The 18,475-nt window shown below is 35.1% G+C and overlaps 1 protein-coding gene and 1 long non-coding RNA gene across 2 annotated transcripts in view; one reads left to right on the forward strand and one right to left on the reverse strand.

Moving 5' to 3' along the window:
* LOC140754593 (uncharacterized) overlaps positions 1–12,252 on the reverse strand; it is a 587,467-nt gene extending 575,215 nt beyond the window's left edge. The window contains exon 1 of the long non-coding RNA XR_012103679.1: positions 12,191–12,252. This is a non-coding gene — a long non-coding RNA (uncharacterized LOC140754593). The remainder of the gene's footprint in view (positions 1–12,190) is intronic.
* brat (tripartite motif-containing protein brain tumor) overlaps positions 1–18,475 on the forward strand; it is a 636,751-nt gene that overhangs the window by 308,204 nt on the left and 310,072 nt on the right. The window lies entirely within an intron of this gene.

Genomic DNA, 18,475 nt, shown 5'->3' on the forward strand with positions numbered 1-18,475 from the left:
AAAGTTGGGACACAATTGTTTTATTAAAAGTAGAAGTCGTTTCGTGCGATGTTCTCTTGAATTTCTTAGGAATAATCAACATTGAACTACAAATGGTTGGGTTTAAAATGTTTTTAAATTTATCATAATGGGTCGTATTAGGATGATCTGTATTTCCGACCAAACATAATGTTTTTGTAATTTTAATGAGTATTTGAATTACATTATTAATTCCATAGATTATTAATTCTGGGTTGATAGCCATGGGATATGGCATTCACGATAAACAACCCGTGTGGCGGAGCGGTCGCCATACTGGTCTGAAGCGAGAGGTTTCCGGGTATGATCCCCAGCCAGGTATCTGAATGATGAATTTGGATATCTAGTCTGGATCTGGGTGTTTGTGTATTCGTCTTTGTGTGTGTTCTTGGCACCCACGATACAGGGAATCCTAGTGTGGTTGTTAGTGTAGAAAGCGTTTATATAGTACGAAAAAAATACCGATAATTTTAATAAATCTAATAGCTTAATATTTAAGAGCTTAGAAAATGAGTACAACAGAAATTTAAATAAATATTCCAAGCTCAAGAAAACAGCCTCAAATTCTACCCGCCTTGAAACGGTATAATATATTCCTCCACTTCGTTCCACTTGAGTCTGGAACTGAAAGAAACGAGTCCTGGATTATTTAATATTAACATGGTAAACGCAAATGGGCTCTACTTCATCGGGACGACACGACACCGCACCGGCGCGGAGAGCACGACGTTGGCAGCTACGTTATCATTACCCGAATGTTTTTGCACTATTCCTATTTATGTATATCTTACTATTTACATGACCTTGAGACACGGTTTGATGGATTAAAGAAAAACGAGGTGTTAGATTTTTCATTTTTTTTTTAAATTGAATACTTTATGATCGAGATGATTTAGTGAAGGATGAGCTCAACTGATATTATCACACATTCAAGCTTAGGTACACAACACATATATAAGGATGCCGGCGCGACACCGGACACCGTCACGCCGTTGCCACCGACGACAGTCGTAGCTAGCAACGGCATGTTGGAATCGTCCTTGCAATTCAGACAGCATGCAGTACAATTTCATAGACTTATACGTCCATGAATGCACCGTGCCGGTGTCGTCACGTTCGACTAAAGAGCTCAATGCAGGAGTCTCGGGAATAGCATGCAATACAAATTCATAGACTTATACGTCGATGGATGTCGTAGCTGTTGTCGTGCCGGTGTCGTCTCGTGTGACTAAAGAGCTCAATGCAGGAGTCTCGGGACCCGCTGTTAAGTTTTCATTGTAGTTTCTGTGTCACTTGGAATTTTCTTGGCCTTATTTGCCTTTAGAATTTACGATATTTGAAGTTTTCTTGCAAACACTTACAGTGCTCATATTATCTTTGTAATAGAAATAGTAAACAAGTATACAGTTTAGCAGATGTTAAGTACTTTGGTATATATTTTGGACACCTAAATTAAATCCTAAATCACCTGATAGCAGAGTCCGCGCCAAACTGCTAGTCCGCTCCGAATATAGAAACGAGTCGCATCACAGTAGCAAATTGTAGATATTTGGGGGACGAAGACATCGCTGGACCCAGTCCTCCAAGGCACCCGTCCTTTGCCCGCTCTCGCCCACGGGTATGTATACCCTGGCTATGTAGCCACGCAAGGGCACACTAACGCAGCTGTGTAGCTGCGTTAGTGTGCCCTTACATTACGGAGTATATGCTAACTAAACCTGCGCGCAACAACTTCAAAGCGGACTAGAAGTTTGGCGCGCATTTATTCCGTAGCAACGTAAGTTCCTACTAACACAGCCATAAACTCGTGGCCGGGAGCGGGCAGCGGACGGGTGCCGGGAGGGGTCCCGCACTGTCTTCGTCCCGCTAATATCTACAATTTGCTATTCGACGCAACTTATTTCTATATTCAGAGTGGACTAGAAGTTTGGCGTGGACTACACTACGGTAACCACAAACTTCTTAACGTTTATCACACCCTCACATATCAAATGAAATACAATAAATTTCACCCCTTGATTAATCGTGCCCATTCGAGTTAATGCTCTCTGCTTACCCGGTAATTCCCAACTCGAGTTTACAGTAATTACCCGCTACACTTAACTTCGTTTCAAGTTCGATTGAACTCCATTTGTTAAAACGGTGAAGTAATGTAAGGTGAGGTGAGCGATGGTGGTGGTTTGGTCTAAACATCGAGGTTTTTGTCAAGTATTGACACAGAATGGTTTATTTATATTTAAAATGTATTTACAAATAAAACATTAAATTAAAAATAATTAAACTAAAATAAATTAAACTATATACTGAAAAAAATAAAAACAAAAACATACAAAATCATCATTATTTAAGTATTTATGTCATTATCAAGTTATTTACGTTCTTCTTGTGTTTACTTTTTATGTTAGTTATGCCCCGTGATTTTTCATCCGCATTTACAAACTAAGCTGGAAATCTCCGGGAATCTCAAAGTATATCATGTTATTATAAAAAATACGCCTTCAACACTCATAGTCTCATGTGTCAAGGTGACAAATGTGTCAGCCGCTTAATGGCTGTCATGGTGTAATTTACGCGGAACAATGCCGACATGTGCAGTTAAGACGTGCAAAATCACGAATTTTTTTTTTTTTTTTTTTTATAATATAAGAGTAGCAGACGAGCATGCAGTCCACCTGATGGTAAGTGGCTACTGCCGCCCATGGACATCTGTAATCAACCCAGATAGGATTAGATATTCCTGTCTGAGGTCGTGTGCGTACAGGTGCGCCGCTACCCCTGAGGACTAAGCTGGAACGCCTCGGAAAAGTCTGTCTCCCTTACCACACCCTTCAAACCAGAACACAGCAGCGCCTAACACTGCTGTTATTAGGTAGAAATAGGTGAGGCGGTGGTGCCGCCGGAGTCGAACCACAAAGGGTTCTACCACCTTCAAATCAAAAAAAAAAATCAAAGAAAAAGTGCGGAGAAATATCGTTTCATCAAAAACTACATTTTTTAAATATTTTTCACACACGAAAATGGATGACAGTGACAATTTCTATTATCAAAACTGGTTACATCTTTTTGTTAGGACTGAGTAATCTTTACTAATCTATGACACAAACACACAGAACTAGAACAGATATCTAACTTCACAATTGATATCGTGATGAAGATAAATTCGGAATTATTTTTCCGACATGAACGTGTTAAAAAAAAACAATATTTTAAGCTTCACAATATCACATTTAAGCGTAACAAAGAATGTACTTAGAGCCAATTCTCTAATTTTGTTTCGAAAACGTTTATATTCGATTCGGTAACCGTATCAAGAGGATTCTGTTTTAAGCCAGGGGACTTTAAAGATTTAGGTTTTCCTGAAAATTATAAATGAATTTCAGTATTTTCGGAGATAGAGGGCATGTTTATTCTGTCCATTTGTTGCAATTTATTCTTATTTTATATTCTACTTACATTTTGTCTCCATCACCACTGTTCCTGTGAAGGATGGACAAAATCAACTATTGTCATCGAACTCTGACGGCGAGCGACCACGGTATCGCTTGCTAGTATTTAATATATATTTTTGATTGAAACAAATGAATGATTAGAACCTTGTCGTCAAGTCATTACTGTCCCACAGCTGGACACGAATTTCCTCTCAGAATGAGAAGGATTAGTCCAACACGCTGGATAAAGGCGTATTGATAGTTTTCACATACCTTTTTTGAGATTTTTTTTAAAGATTTCTCAGGTATGCAGGTGTCTTCACAATATTTTCCTTCACCTTTAAAACAAGTGACAATATTTTTTCTAATTAAAACAGACTTTAAAATTAAGAAAAGAACTTGGAAAAATAGACGTATCTGCCTATCTGCTTTGTATTTAGATTTGAACCTCCTAGGATTTGAACCTCGAACCCCTCGATTGAAACGCGTTTCAACCTCAAGGTTATCACTACTTAGTTACTGATTAGAACCTCACTTTCATGTAATGATTCATATCCAAAATAGAGCCCATTTTACATGCATTTATCTATACAGTCATGAACATTAGAACAACACCACAAGAACATTGTAGATATTGTGATTATGTTATCTTGAAGTTGAGTTGTAACTACTTAATCCCAGTATTTAACTGTGCCATTAGTTCGGGCCTACGAGAACTCGTTACCGTCATCGCTGGGCGGAGTCGGCTGTTTAGGCAAGTTTCACCGATCTTGATATCAACATATTTGAGGGTTGAAGACAGGGTTGTGTCTAAGAATTTTGTATTAATTATTGGTTTTCATTTAAAACATATGGGTGTATAAGATAATAATTGTCACTTGCTTTAACGTCGATAGAAATAAGGAAATCTGAGAGTTGTTAAAAATATTCAAGTTTGTATAAAATCTACCCATCCTTACATGGCTAGTGTTTTTTTTTAAATGATAGAGGAGTAGCAGACGAGCATGCAGTCCACCTGATGGTAAGTGGCTATTGCCGCCCATGGACATCTGTAATCAACCCCAGATAGAATTAGATATTCCTACCTGAGGTCGGCCACAGATGCGCCGCTACCCTTGAGGACTAAGCTGGAACACCTCGGAAAAGTATGTCTCCCTTACCACACCCTTCAAAACGGAACACAGCAGCGCCTAACACTGCTGTTATTAGGTAGAAATAGGTGTGGCGGTGGTGCCGCCGGAGTCGAACCACAAAGGGTTCTACGTTCTACCACCTTCAAAGATTATGGCGTATAGTGAGGTAGATTATGGCGTAAACCCTCCTAGGAAGACCTCTGTCTATCAGTGGAAGAGTAATAGGTTAACGACTACACTCGATAAAGACCCACATCTCTCTGGAAAAGGAGATTTTACCATTATATAATCTAAACGCGCCACAGTGCGTCCACCAAATTCCGATTATATTTACTAAAAGACAAAGAATTTTATACGAAATATGTTATTTTTATTCCTAGAGTGTTACACATAATATTATATTATATTATTATGTATTGACTAAAAGTATAACACATTATTGTCAAGTTCTATTGTAACTACTTAATCCCAGTATTTAACTGTGCCATTAGTTCGGGCCTACGAGAACTCGTTACCGTCATCGCTGGGCGGAGTCGGCTGTTTAGGCAAGTTTCACCGATCTTGATATGAACATATTTGAGGGTTGGAAACAGGGCTGTGTGTAATAATTATGATTTCTTCCTTAATTTTCATTGTAAGTCATCAAGTTTCGTCTTTTGTACTAAAAAAATGATAGAAAGGTCCTCCGATTTGAAAGATTTTTTCTCACCTATGGACCCTTTAAGCCCCCACTATATACGCGTATGATACGTAACGGCTATAATTTACTATCATATTTTCATTGTAATTAATAATTTATTAAGAAAAACAATAAATTCACAAATCTGTGTGGATAAATTGGATAATCAAATGTCATGATTTCCGAATTTAATAATTATTTTTAAACAATTTTATAATAAACCCTTATAGGTATAGAGTATCCGATCTGATAATTGTGGCATGTCGAATTAAGAAAAGAAAAATAGTTGTCACTGTCAGTGTAAAAAAATGGAAGGTAGTTGGGGCGGGAGAAAAATACATTATGGTGACTATAATAATATAAATAATATATTGTGTTAAAATGTGGAATAAAGCAAACGAGGAAAGGTTAATTAAAGACAGAAGTGTCGTTGGAATTAAGATGGTGTTAAATATATGTATTACTGGAATCTTATATGATCATTAAATAAATATGTATTACATAGAAGATGATTTATTACACAAATGATACTCATATTAATTCAAAAAGATTCATCGTACAATTCTTTCTATTCATTCAAAAAAGATTTTTATTTTTTAATTTCCTTAGAGAGATATTTAAAAGTTGCATTTAAGTAGCTTTTCTGGTCTTTTTTTACTATTAAATTTGTATGCTTGTACAAGATACAAATACACAAATAAATAAATAAAATACGTAATAGTGGCAACCCTATTCCCCTATTTATTTATAACAATGCAGCCAGCAGGTTCAGTTATTCATAGAGAAAGTTCGCTATAATGTTTAGCTGTTTGTATTCAGTAAGGGCAGATTGTTCGTAAATTGAGAAGGTGGGTGAAGTTTCGCCAAATTATTTCAGTTACCTACTCACCTACAGGCCTACAGTAATCGCAAGCTGTGACGTAATTCATTGTAGGGTTGGCGATTATGTAATTATTTAGAGTTAACAATTTACTTAGATGATGTTTATATTGTGAGTTTCTTAGGTATTAAATGGTTTCGATAGTACTTAAATATTATATTTATTATTTTTTTGGTTTTGAGGATGCAGCTTGCCTCATTCTATGTGGCCATTGCTAAGTGCACACTTATAATCCACCCCAGATAGGATTAGAATCTTAGTAGAGGTCGGTCACAGATGCGTAGTTGGCCCAGAGGACTAAGTTGGAAGGCGTCGCGCAAATGTCCTTCCCATAGCTTGCCTTATATATTTAATAGATATTGTTAATATTTTGATCCAAAGATGTTTCCTTAAAAACCGACTAACATAACATTTATTAGATTCGAGTAAAAATCAAACGTTAGTGACAACCCTAGCTCATTGCTTACGTAAGCGTTTTGTCAACTCCATCGGAATTAGCTCTTCATCAAAGATTGCTTCGATTAACTCGAACGACGGTTTGAGGCCTATGGGATTTAACTTGATTGGTTAACAATTGTTTAAATGTTAAATTAAAATAACTATGGTTTGTTACTTTTTTAATTGTGATATTATTTACTAGTACAGTCAATTTATTAACATACTGTAGGTACATAAGGAATGCCAATTTAGTCCTAAGGCGTTGTTATTTAGTTTTATATCTGTTGTGCAGATCCTGATAACTTCAACGATTTTTTTAATGTAAAATTCGCAAATGAGCATTGATGATGACTCTAACTGATGGTGAGTGGCTACTGCCACCCATGGACATCTGTCATCAACCCCAGATAATATTAGAGTCCTAAGGTTGGCTAAGTTGAAACGCTTCGAATAAGTATATTTCCCTTACCACACAAGTGGTACCACTCTTCAAACCAGAACACAGCAGCGCTTAACACAGCTTAAACACAGAAAATGGTGTGGCGGTAGTATCTCCAGAGTCGAACCAAAGGATTATACCTTTGTAAAGTTACAAAAGGCATCCATTGATTACATACAAACCATATAACAACACACATAAATAACATAAACTAAACCGCTCTCATAACCGTCTTGTTATGTCCGTTATGGTACATACATAATCGGAAGTGCCCATACGCCGCGGTCGCTCCCCAAATAGATGATAGTTGAACCCGCTAAATACGATCGCATAAAACTAAATGATCCAACGCTGCGAGGTTAGGAGGGTGGCTATGAGGTTGGAGAATACCGGACAGTCCCGGTAAACTCGTAAAATTAAGGTACTTGTTTTACTGGTTTGTTCGAAAATAGTGGAACTTGTTTATTGATTCGATGCACTCGTGGCTATTGTTTGTTCCGCTTTGAATGGTTTAGTAGCAATGGTAGCGCGGTTAAATTAAGGTTCGTTCTAGTTTAGTCTTAAACCTCAGAAATGCATGTTATGCTATTTGAGGTGAAAAAAATCTAAAGCTAAAAAAATTAAGAATATAAAATGGACCTAAAACAATACACAAACCCGTTTGTCTTTGTAATAATAATTACATTAAAATTATTTAATTACTTCGTAATAATTACATTAAATTAACTACATAAAATCATTTATTTATATCTTTATTTTTTTTTATTTTTATATAATAGGTATCAAATACGAAGATTTGTTTGATAAATACGAAAAAAAGTTAATTTTAAAAACATTTCTTATTAATTTCATTTTTCATTGAGACTCGTTATTTGGTTTTGCTTGTAGTGTGGTTCATAAATACGAAAAAAGTTAATTTTATAAACATTCGTTATTTATTTAATTCATATTTACCACGCTTTTATTAGCTTGACCTTTATATATGTATGTAACAGAATATCTGAACTCGATTTTACCCATTTTGAACGGTCCGATTAATTTTGAAAAATTATGAAGAACCGATGACAATACACGATTTTAATAATTATGTCCCATTCACCCCATCAAGACGCCACGAATCAGGATAACGGTTTTCCTTATGCTTTTCAGCGTGATTTTTAGGTTTTAAACTATAATTATTTCTATGAAACTCTTTATTTGGTTTTACTTGAAGCGTGGTCATACTACAAAGTCGTTTGGGGTCAACGTGGACATTACGCGGTGAACCTTCGAGGTGTTTATTATGAATGCGTGCGCGAATGTTTCGCATAGTTTTTTATGTCGCAGTTTTTATGAATATCGGATATCTGGGTTAATCTGGTATAACTGCATGTTATATAAGAATAATTGTGTGTTACGAATACTTGCAGAAGGTACTGTTTGGTGTTTTGTGAGATATAAAATTAAATACAATAAATGTCGGTTTAAGATTGAAATCTCAGTTACAGAATCGTCGAAGCTTTGAGTAGGATATTTATAACGTTATTGAAGATATTTTAACTGTTTACGAGCCCACTTACTAATGGTTAAACTGTAAATAATGTTAAGTGAAATACACAGAAATCCGTTTGTTAATTGTTAGATATCACCAATACATTATCGCCGGTAGAGTTCTTGACTTAACTTCTATCTGTACCCTTAGTATGTTCACTCAGTACTGTTCACTAAATATACAAAATAAAAACACTATTTTTAAAAATAACATAAATATTGTTTTAATAAACCTATGGAGTACCTACTTTATATTATAAAATTATTGATAAATTTATTTTTGTCTTTAACAAAAATAAGTATATAAGTATTTTAATACCAAAGTATTTATACACATAATATTCCACATATAAAATGCGCTTTAATTCAACAAGAATTTTTCTATTAAAAACGTTAATAAATAAGGCGTATTACACACGAATGCCGTTAATCTAAGCCATTTGTGAAGGATGGCACGGCAATATTTTTGCAACGGAATTTTCCCGGAAAGCCTCCTTGTAATTAAGCCAAGATTACTCGAAGCGCCTAAATATTTTACGACGCCTTATACTAAGCCAGGTATAAAAGTTTTACAGTAGCTTATTACGTAGTTTGTAAGTAATATGTGTATATATATATATAGTAATATAAGTATATATAGTAATATAAGTATATATAGTAATATAAGTATATATATACATACACGTGTGTAGTGACTGTTATTTTATAGGGTTGAAGGTGGTAGATACACTGAGGTTCGACTCCGGCGGCACCACCGCCACACCTATTTCTGCCTCATAACAGCTTAAGCGCTGCTGTGTTCTGGTTTGAAAAGTGTGGTAAGGGAGATACTTATCTGAGGCATTCCAGCTTAGTCCTCAGGGGTAGCGGCACATTTGTGTGCGACCTTAGGAATCTAATCTTATCTTGGATTGGTTACTGATTTCCATGGGCGACAGTAGACACTAACCATCTGGTGAATTGCATACTCGTCTGCTACTCTTAGATATATTATAAAAAAAATATCTATTTTATTTTTTAAATTCAAAGAGAATTAATAAAAAATACATAACCCTGTCTTGGACAGCAGGAGTCTCAAACACTGATGTGCTCTGGTTTGCATTATGTAGAAAAACAATGCATAACAAAAGTCATTCATATTTAGTCCTCATGAGAGCAACATTCTTATTTATATAAACGTTATAATATTGACGATACACAATAGTAACAATTACTAAAAATATCATCATTATTATTATTATTATTTTTACACGCTTCATTATTAAGTAACGAATTACAACGTGTAAACTTTAACAATTTGTAAAATTATAATTGTAATATGTATTGTTATAATTTATTTTATTAAGTAATCCACTTAAAAGTTACACCAATTAAAATGTGCACACGCAATAATGTAACAATCCATGTAATTTGAACATACCTATTAAAATTGGGTGATTGCGAGGTCAGACGTAATGGGGTCATGAAGCGAAAGTGACTCGGACCGAGGTCAGGCGTAAGAAAGTGGAGGTCAGCGGCGCAAGGTCCACTATTGTAAACAAATTGGGATATGTCGTACATGATTAGGTCCGATATTTTGAGCTATGACCGCGTAATATATGAGTCTGACTTACGTAAGAGATGACTATCTTAACCTTCGAGAGTACAACGCATTTGTGACCGCCTTTATATAGAATCAAAGTTCTATATGGAATTGGTTAGAGATGTTTATATGCGGTAGTGACAGCCAATCAGTTATTTTTTTTAATAATATAAGAGTAGCAGACGAGCATGCAGTCCACCTGATGGTAAGTGGCTACTGCCGCCCATGGACATCTGTAATCAACCCCATATAGGATTAGATATTCCTACCTGAGGTCGGCCACAGATGCGCCGCTACCCCTGAGGACTAAGCTGGAACGCCTCGGAAAATCTGTCTCCCTTATCATACCCTTCAAACCGGAACACCGCAGCGCCTAACACTGCTGTTATTAGGTAGAAATAGGTGTGGCGGTGGTGCCGCCGTAGTCGAACCACAAAGGGTTCTCCCACCTTGAAAACCAGTTAGACAAAGGAGTAAGATTATAACTAAATGATCATTCACTTTCATAGGCTGTTAGTCTTATTAATTACATTTCATGTTTTCACGTTACATTTTAAATTTAATTAATGTTAAGTATTTGTAAATAATTTCATTTTAGACACCAGTTTCTTGATGATAAGTTAGTTGTAGGTAAATTAGTAGGCAATGACAGCCTTCCACTAAAACACAGTACTTCACGAATGAAAGAATGGTGATGATGGTACCTTGCCGATCAAACGAACTTGGCTTTACCACTTTTTAATTTTGGGGTCTTTGGGATTTACTACAGACTTCTTATTATCAGTAACTACTTATACTTATTAAAATCGATCAAATTAAACCGGCTCTACCATCTTTAAATTTTGTGTTAACTACAGTCTTTGGTATTTACTATAGACAACTTCCTATCAGTAATTATTTAAACTTAGTAAAAAAACATGCTCGTTTGCTTTTTAAATTCATAAAAAAACAACAAAAAGCATCATTTATCCCGTGCCATTCAGCAAAAGTCAAATCCAAATTCAAATCTCAATTGCCACAATAAAATACAAGTGACATCTTTCAGAAACAATGAAACTCAACATTGATGACTATCCTATACAGCTTGATTTAAATTATTAAATTCCGCAATATAAATTGCGCAACCGATCAATCTTGCAATATTGTTCACGCAACGAATGATTGTTACAGAAATATGATCAATGTCACAGAAAAACTATAGATTAATAACCATAGCAACAGTCTTTATCAATTTATACGTTTTTTGGAATAAAAGTAGCCTGTTTTACCCGATTGTGGAGGGTAATGTTCACTAGCAAGTATGTATGTATGTATGTATGTATGTATGTCTCACTGTATGTATGTATGTATGTCAAACAGAAGGACTTTGGCATATTTTAAGGTGTCGTTGGATTTGTCTAAATTTTGAAAATGATTTAGGCTACATTACTTTCCTTTGTAGGTAATTTTTAAGGCTCAGGATATTTGTTTTCATAATAATTACTGGTTTGAAACGTATGGTAAAGGTAACACTTACCTAATCTTATCTGGGATTGTTTACATACAGTCCGTGGGCAGCAGCCAATTTCCATTAAACACTACCCCTATATAATAATAAAATATAAATATTTATTTTATTTCAATGTAAAACCGGTTGTTGACTGGTAGAAAATGCTACTTAGCATTAAGTCCGCCTATTGTACCACTTGTTTTTATTGGTCAATAAAGTGTAATAAAAAAAAAAAAAAAAAAAAAAAAAAAAAACATATGGTAATTGTACATTCCATTATGTGTCTGTCAGTCTCATAAAAATATATGCAAATTAGTAATGAGATACCGGTCTACTAAAACACTTATGCCACAACAGACATTGACAAACTATACATGGTAACTTGAACATTCTTTCAATTGTCTCACCGTCTACTAATAACTGTGTTAATATAAGCGAGAAAAACGCCTCTTGCGTTTCTGCATTACCAAATTCTTCAAACAAGAACACAGTAGCGCTTAACTATTATAAGGTGAAATGGACGTAATAGTAGTTTTTTTATAATATAGAAGTAGCAGACGTGCATGCAGTCCACCTGACGGTAAGTGGCTACTGCCGCCCATGGACATCTGTAATCAACCCCAGATAGGATCAGATATTCCTACCTGAGGTCGGCCACAGATGCGCCTGTCACCTGTCACCCCTGAGGACGAAGCTGGAACGCCTCGCAAAAGTCTGTCTCCCTTACCAAACCCTTCAAAACGGAACACAGCAGCGCCTAACACTGCTGTTATTAGGTGTGGCGGTGATGCCGCCGGAGTCGAACCACAAAGGGTTCTACCACCTTCAAACCTCCTCTGGAGTCGGTCCACGAAACATTTTTTTATAGATAAACTTATAAAAATTGCTAGCTTAGCAACCTGATCGAAAGTAGTCCTACTATTAACTTTTTGTAACACCAGAGGAGTCGCCAATGTACCGCCGGCTTTAGACGACAGTTCTTTTTGCCCCTCATTGGAAGAAAGATCATTCCAAATTTTGCCTATACGTAGTTGAAAAAAGGTTCATTTAAACTGAACTGTCTCATGCCCTCCCGCTATGATTCCAGTTTTTGTAGATGTAACTTCATCTTTGATTAACTTATAATCTAAATATATATAACTCAAAGGTAACTGACTGACGTAGAGATCTATCAACGCACAGCTTAAACCACAGGACGGATCAGGCTGAAATTTGGCATGCGGGTAGATGTTATGTCGTAGACATCCGCTAAGAAAGGATTTTGATCAATTCTACCTCCAAGGGGATGAAATAGGGAATGAAAATATTACTTCGTAACGCGAGCGAAGCCGCGGGCAAAAGCTCGTTTAAACATAATGTACCAACCGAATTGAATAAAAAATTATCGTCAATGGTCTTTTAACGCTTTTTGTCAAACAAGTGCCTAATATACTTTTGTAATCCATATTTGGTCTCTTGTACTTGATCAGAAACATTATTTATTTCTATACAAAGGAGTAGGAAAATAAACTACACCGTTACGCAAATATAGTGCTTATATTAATTAAACTCGCACGCAGTAAACAGCATGAACTAATAGATAATTATCATTGTTCAAATACCGTATATGTAATTAAAATATATTATTAAGACAAAGAAAATGACTTCATCGATGTTTACGGAAATATATTCTTTGAGTTAGGGTTACTCTTTGTGCAGTGCCCGCTTAGTTTACTTTAAAGTCGCATGGATTCGGGTTCAAATCCAAGACCGCTATTGTAATGTGGTGAATAAAGTATATTATTATTATTATTAATGCGAACTAAGTAAATTAAGTCACTATCAGTTATATTAAATTAAGTAACTGTCAGTTACTTAATTTAATATAAATAAACTGGTGAACCAAAACGTGGGGAAGTAATCTATATCCTAAATAATTCTAATAGATGAGCGATATCTATCAAGTAAAGTTTATTATCTTTTAAAGGCATAGATAAGTAAAGATTACACACTCCTAACAAAAAAATGTACCCAGTTTTGAGAATTGAAATAGTTGCGTTAAAAAAGTTTTGCCACGTCTCCGTGCTAAAATGTCCTTAAAATATTTGAAATAATTATTTATTTATTATGTAAATTACGCAGTATTAATTATTTATTCGTAAATTTTCTCTAAAAATGTTTATATTTGTCAAGAATTCAAAAAAAGAACTTACTAATAAGCCGTTTGTGGCTTCATTCAATTTCAAAGCGGCGAAGTATCTTTACTAATCTATGTTTAAAGGTGATTAAATAAGTATGGTTTGAATAAGGAGTTACCATCACACCTATTAACAGTAGCTTGTACTTAAGTAGCTTGCACTTAAGTGATAGGGACTTGGGAGTTACAGAGGCCGACTTGTGTATGAGGGAGCATCTTAATCCTCAAAAGTAGCATTGCATTTGCTACCGACGTTATATATCTCATTCTTTTGTATATGCAATTACATACAAATGACCTTAGGCGACAGTGGTCACTAACTATCATGACTCATTCCTTTTTGCTCCTTAAGCCTTTAAAAAAGAAAAAAAGTAATGAATTAACATTTTGTTGTCGACTCCGTTTTCCCCATTCTGTCGATGCCGGTGCCGTATAGGCGTCGTGTCGTCCCAATAAAGATCCCCAATCTCAGATCGCTTACATCTCAATAACCAAAACGAATTTCATACAAACAAAAAATCATTTCAATAAAAACATTTCGTTTACATTTTACGTTTATTTACATTCATTTTTTTATGAAAGCAATATTTCAATAACAAACTCCGATATTTGAACAGCCCTGAAGTCATTGCATAAAAATGAAGTCGGTCAAGTGCTCTTGTAAAATTTGTATGCACGTGTTGAATGTTATGGATTCGTTTGGATTCAAATCAAGTATTGGATTCTGGTGTGGGCAGTTTCAATTGGATTTATGTATGTATCCGGAAAATCGAGATATAAATCTAAGTGTGCTGGAACTTTTTGTATTATAAAAAAGAAGTAAGCGAGCATGACGTTCATGGTGATAAGTGCTGCCGCCCATGAAGATCTGTAATCAACCCCAGATAAGATTAGAGTTCTACCTTTATGCCTTGCTTCCCCGAAGATTTAAGTTGAAACGAATCAGAGAAGTAAGTTTCTTACAACCAAACCAGAACACACCAGCGCTTAACACTGCTGTTATTAAGTATAAAAATCTGTGCCAACGAACTATTTCGGCTTTATTACTGCAATATTCGTACGTAACGTATTCTAGTTTTTAGGCGTAAATGATCGAATAAAAATTAAAAGTCCTTGTGTTTTAATGGAAATATGAAGCGACCAACAACCATCTAGTCCTCATGAGTGGCGATGCATCTATGATCAGCGTCGGGTAGAACCTACTCGTAAATGGAGTTGGATGTCCATGGGCGGCAGTGACCATTTACCGTCAGGTGGACTATATGTTCGTCTGCTGTTCAGTCTTTTAAAAAATAAACAAGTATATCCAGAAGTATATTTATTTGGTTTGCTTGATACATACTATTTTTGCCTAAGGCTGCATGCTCCATTGTTATATAAAGAATGATGAAAATTCCTACCTATCTTCCATCGTATATATTATTATACTTAAATAAAGTTTATTACTTTAAACAAAACATTTTATTTCGAAATTTTAGAGCACTGGTACTCAACCTAAAACAAACATATTTACGTAATAATTAATTCGTAATCATTAACCGATTGCTAAATAAATATTAATCTGTTGAATAAATATAAACAAATAATTAATCATTCATTAATTACAAAACAAATACTTATCTATTTAATAAATATTTAAGTAACGTAATTGGTAATCGTTTTTTTCCCATGGAGCTCTTAAAAAAGGTGTAAAAGAGCTCTCCTCCAAAGCCGGCGATGCATTGGCGACTCCTCTGGTGTTGCAAATGTTCGAAGGCGACGGTGACTGCTTTCCATCAGGTAGCCCGTCTGTCTCATCGTTTAGGTATATATTAAAAAAAACATAGATTAGTTTATCTGGAGAGATATGTACTGACATGATGAATTAAGATTTCTTTCCTGAATTCGGGTGATTAAGGATTTCTCTTTGTACTTGTACTTGTCTTTGTAAAACCTATGGCTTAGAAAATCCTAGTGTGGACTGTGATTGTAGAAAGCGCCTTCTTATTTGCTTGATTACACAATCCAAAACAAATAAACCTTATATTCCACAACAAACTTCATAAGCACTTTGTTCAAATGAAAACTAAACCAATGCACTTCCAATTCAAATTACGTAAACCGTAGAACAATCGTATCGTTTCCTATAACAAATCGTACTCGCAAAGTTTGAGAGCCACTGCATCGTTCCCACATTTCCAACTTGTTGGGGTAAATTTCATTATTTCTCATTTCCCATTTGTTCGCTTTGACCGCTTTATAACTGTGGTAATTTTGAATAAGTGCGCTTTTAATACATTTATTGAACCAAATTATAATAAAACTAGCTGACCCGACAAACTTTGTACCGCCTCAAAACTATTTATCAAATATATTTCTTATAAAATATAGCCTATGTTACTCGTGGATAATGTATCTTTCGAATGGTGAAAGAATTTTTAAAATCGGTCCAGTAGTTTTTGAGCCTATATATTACAATCAAACAAACAAACAAAGTTTTCCTCTTTATAATATTAGTATAGATGATGTTTTTACCTGACAGTCGAGGGAAGTGTAATTTTTTGAGCATATTTGTGTGGGTATGTCTTATTACAGAAGTTATCAAATTCCTAATTTTTGTAGAGAAAAATTGGGTGGATTGATAATATAAAATATATAAATAACGGATCTAATTTGACAGGAATCACTCCAATTATGTTAAGTACGAGTTCTATATAATTTTAATATTATAGGATTTATTTTGACTATCATCTTTTAATTAATCAATATAATTAAAATATTTTTAGTTTTTCCTATCTTACCTTAAATTTGGGTTTTGTCTTAAATCAAAATAAAAATGTGAACTTTTAAAATTTTGGCCAAATTCCAAAATTTCCCTAAGGTCTTAATCTTAAAAAATATTTTAAATAATTTCATATTTTAATGTAGCTAGAGATTTTAAAAATATTTAAACTACATATTTCAAACAGTAAGAGATTCACAATATAATGTAATGAGGGATAAAAAAAACGTTATATAATGTATGTAAGAAAGTAGTATAGTCCGCGCCAAACTGCTAGTCCGCACTGAAGTTGTTGCGAGCAGGTGTACTCATACAATTTTCTATGGCGACGCGAATCATTTCTAAATTCGTAGCGGACTAGCAGTTTGGCGCGGGCTCTACCACCGTTAATGTGTCTCCCAGTCTCACTTATTACAAGCTTTGCAAGCTCAAATCGTATAAAAAAACTCATAGCAAAACTGATATAAGTTCCCAATATTACTCGTAGTAGATACTATTTAATTGATCAACACATTTCCAATATACATTATAGGTTCTACGCTTGTTAACAGACAATGGGAAATTCAATAATTATTATCAGCCTTAATAGCAAAGGACTATACGAATCGCTAATGTTCAAAGTGAACTCAATTAGGATTCGTTACTTACTAATTACGCGAAGTACTACATAATTACAATTATCGGGGCAAATGTCATTAGTAGACTGTTACGGATCTGATCAATTATTCGCCGTTTATGTTACTGTCTACAGGCATTGAGCGTGTCGTATCAGACAAAAATAAATATTTTCGAAGGTCGAACCCCAACGACAACTGCGTAGGTGTGTGTTTTTCTTTTTTTTATGAAAACTCATAGTTTTATTTACACGGAATAATTATTACTGCCCAAAGTAACAGAGTGAAGGTGGTAGAACCCTTTGTGGTTCGACTCCGGTGGCATCACCGCCTCACCTATTTCAGCCTAATAACAGCAGTGTTAAGCTCTACTATGTTCTGTACCCTTAGTATTAGTATTTACGTTTTAACAAAAATGACCGTTTTTGTATTTTTTTACGTATTTGCCCATACATTTCCAATCAGCGCCTCTAGAGGACTGTATCAGAACTGATTGGAAATGTTTGGGAAATATGTAAACAAAGACGAAACAGTATTTTTTGTAAAAACGTCAAAACTCATACTAAGGGTACTGATCAATTATACGCCATTTATGTTACTATCTACAGGCATTGAGCGTATCGTGTCAGACAACATATTTTCGAATGTAGAACCTGTAGAACTTTGTCAGCACCAACGCTACAACTTTCTGCCTAATAACAGCAGTGTTAAGCGCTGCTGGGTTCTTGTTGAAGGGTGTGGTAAGAGATATACTTAACCGAAGCGTTCCAGCTTAGTCCGCAAGGGTAACGGCGCATTTGCTAGCGACCTCAGATACAAATGTCTATGCGTGGCAGTAGCCACTTACCATCAGATAGTAAATCTGTATCTGCGAGACTGTTATGGTAGATACAAATACGTCAAAAATGTGTTTTGAAATGTGTTATATGATAGAATAGTCTTATCTGACACGGCACGCGTCTGATACGAGATACGTCTGTAGATGTAAATATACCCTTAATCATCATCAACCCATTACTGTCCCACTGCTGGGCACGGGTCTCCTCTCAGAATGAGAAGGATTAGGCCATAGTCCACCGCGCTGGCCAAGTGCGTATTGGTAGACTTCACATACCTTTGAGTTACAATTAATTTGAACTATTATTAGAACTTTATTCATTTTCTACATTCAGTACTTGATTGCTATTACTCGTATTTACTTATTAACCATTTATTGTTTTGTTTCAGGTAAAGATCATCCTAAGCTCTACAACTTCAAATAGGTATATTCTTATATATAAAATTCTCGTGTCACAATGTTAGTTACTC

This window comes from Epargyreus clarus, unplaced genomic scaffold, assembly GCF_041222505.1.
Source record: "Epargyreus clarus isolate Ecla_fem2 unplaced genomic scaffold, WU_Ecla_fem_2.2 ptg000029l, whole genome shotgun sequence".
In the NCBI taxonomy this organism is placed as follows: Eukaryota; Metazoa; Arthropoda; class Insecta; order Lepidoptera; family Hesperiidae; genus Epargyreus; species Epargyreus clarus.